This window comes from Trichogramma pretiosum, unplaced genomic scaffold, assembly GCF_000599845.2.
Source record: "Trichogramma pretiosum strain Unisexual culture from Peru unplaced genomic scaffold, Tpre_2.0 scaffold58, whole genome shotgun sequence".
Classification (NCBI taxonomy): Eukaryota; Metazoa; Arthropoda; class Insecta; order Hymenoptera; family Trichogrammatidae; genus Trichogramma; species Trichogramma pretiosum.
In genome coordinates, this window is record NW_019641630.1 from 741,853 (window position 1) to 745,131 (window position 3,279).

Sequence of the window (3,279 nt, forward strand, 5' to 3'; positions counted from 1 at the left end):
TCGTGTGTAGTACAGCAGTAGTACAGCACGCTGTATATATGAGCATAAACTGGTCTACTTTTACGCCGGCAGTGCAGTGCTTATCGTGTTTTTGCGCGGATCATTGATTTCATATTGTTTGCGTTATGCGCGCGTGTAGGTATATATAATACACGGACACAAAAGCGCAATCTGTACACTATAGAGCGAGGGCGAATTTCTTCACACCGCAGAAGCGAGAATCGAGCGTCCAACGGTGTCTAGCTTATTTGTCAATCTTCGAGTTAGGAATGCCAATTAATGAATAATATATTTACTTACCTGTCGCGCGAAAATCAGATTACACTCCACTGTCATTGACCCTTATTTCAAATTAAACGATGCGTTATTACTCATAACTTTAATTCGAGAAATCTTTTGCGGAAAGTAACGGCATTTAAGTCGTTGTACACACAATTTCCGAGTATCGATAAAACATTCGCGAGCGCGATAAATAATCAATTTAAACCCATTAATATTATCTCGTCGCGTAAAACATGTACTTACATAAACGTGCCGGCACACAGAGACGTGTATAATTTACCTGCTTGTTGGTGCCCACGTGCAGCATATTTTTTTATTTTAATATACATTCGTAACAATCACGCGTGACGCAAATAAAATCTCGCGTACGCACAAACTTTGTATAATATAATTCGAGTATCCTACTGATGACGACGAGAGATAAAATTTATTATCAAAATTTGAAGCTAATTTTGCTACACACAGCGATACATCGTGCCGCACGCTCTGAAATTCCATTTTATTAAAAGGCTTATTATGTACGTAGGTAGGTGTGTGTGCGAGGAACGGAAAGCGAAGGGTTTGGAATTAGAATCCCCCGGATATTAATATCCCGCTATTTGTACGCGTGCTATTCGGAGAAATCATTGCGCGAATAAATTATCGCCGCACTTCTTCTTCATATTAATCGTTGCGATTCTTAATGACTTATCGGTAAAGGTATACGACCCTTTCCTTCGTATAGCTGTTGTTTAATTTAACGAACTCGATTATACACGCCGTAATTTCGATCGTATAGATAGGAAAATTTCTAGAAAATTTAAAAAAATGTAATCGTGCGTTTACGATTACGACCGTGTAATTTCCAAGTGTCGAGAATTTATTTTTTGCTCGGAGAGAGAGAAGAGTCTCTCTTGATTTGAAAGCCGGCGAAAAAAAAAGGACGAGCGGAGAGAGTCGCAAGCGACCTACAGGGAAATCAAACCCAGAAAGTCGCTCGTTCGTTTACCGATATCTATATATACACATTGGCCGAGCGTCGATCGAGCTTTGCATGGCATTGGCCCGCCAGCTACACGCGTATGGTATATATCTGTATGGGCAGCTCCGAAAGTGAAAAAATTGCCACTCCGAGTTGGATTGAGGTTCGATTCGGCGGAGCAAGAAAAGCACCTGTCTCCAGAGGAGCTCGACGATTTATGTGGTCGATCTCTGCCGCGCGCTGCACCGGCGCCGGGCCGCTTCATTGTTCTCTGACGAGTTTCCGTATCGACCAGTATAGGGGCTGATGGTGAAATATTCGTCACGACTGCAAAATTTCCGCGCTTGAAATTAAAATCAATGCGGGCTTTCACTAGGTTTTGTAATTTTTATTTTAATTCATTTTTTGGGAAATCTATATCAACGATTGCAAGAGCTTGAACGTAATGAAAATATGGTTTTCAATGTCAATGATGTTTTCATCTTTTCGAACTCATGATTGGCCTCCGATGCTTATTAAAAAAAGAATAATCGATTTATTGCAAAAAGCACGATTTCAAAGCTGAAATGATGAATTTTGATACCAATTTTTGTATCAAAAGAGATTCAATCCTTGGATTTAGACTATGAGTGTACGGGTACTTGAAAGATTCGGGTCAGGCCTATAATACTCAAGTGGAATCAAGTTTTTATGAAAATTTTATTACAGAGAATATAGCCGCTAACCTCTTAGATCAATGGTGATGTTATACTAGTGGAATAAACATCGTTAACAAATAATTTGAATAGTTATTATGCCCAAAACATCTTTGACAGTAGCTTGTCCCCATTATTTCGATATCATTCAAAGGTAAAGTGCTCAAAGGTAAACAATACAATCATAAACATTTTTGACCTCGACACACTGATCATGTTAACAGTGAAAACAAATAAGTTTGAATGATGTCTTCCTCGATGAAACAGGCCATACAACCAAAAGATAAATTTTACTCATTTAATTTCCGTGACCTTAAATAGACTGATCGATAATTAATTAAGACACCAAAATGGATAAAAGTGAGAAGAAAATCAAAGAAGTTGTCTCGAAAAATAGTTTGATTGAACACGACACTGTTGATTCGGACGACAAAAAAGGCTTTGATGATATTTGTCAAAAGTCTTTTTTATTAGAATCAAGTATGATAAAACACCGAGACACAATTCACGACAATCAGAAAAATTACGAATGTGACAAGTGTGAACAGAAATTCGAGTTCCGAAGTCATTTAAGTAGACACCAAGTATCAGAACACAAAAGCCACAAACATTTTTCATGTGACAGTTGCGGAAAGAAATTTGTAAAAAAATCAAGTTTAGTTACTCATCAAAAATTAGTACATAAAGATCGCGAAGATTACTCATGCAACAAATGTGGGAGGAAATTTGAAAATAAATCAACTTTACTCAAGCACAACAAAATATTTCACGAAATTTTCAAAGATTACTTATGTGAAAAGTGTGCCAAGCGATTTGCAAATAAACGCCGTTTGCTCGCGCATATAAAGACAGTACATGATAATCGTGATCGCAGCAAGAAATTTGAACAAGAACCGAAATTGATTCGACACGAAAAAACAATCCACGAAGGTCGTAATAGTTTTATTTTTAAAGTTCATAAAAATTACTTATGTGACAAGTGCGAGAGAAAATTCAGGGACCAAACAGATTTGACAAGGCACCAATGGGTAGTTCATGACGGTCACAAATATTACGCTTGTGACAAATGCGAGAAGAAATTTGGATTGAAATCGACTTTGCTCTTACACCAAAAGACGGTCCACGAAGGTCGCAAAGATTACACATGCGACTGGTGCGAAAAGAAATTTGGATATAAACAGCAGTTACTCCAACACCAAAGGACAGTACACGAAGGTCGCAATGATTTTCCATGCAACAAATGCGAGAAGAAATTTGGATTAAAATGGATTCTGATTCAGCACCAAAAGACAGTCCACGAACGTCGCAAAGACTACGAATGCGATTTATGCGAGAAAAAAT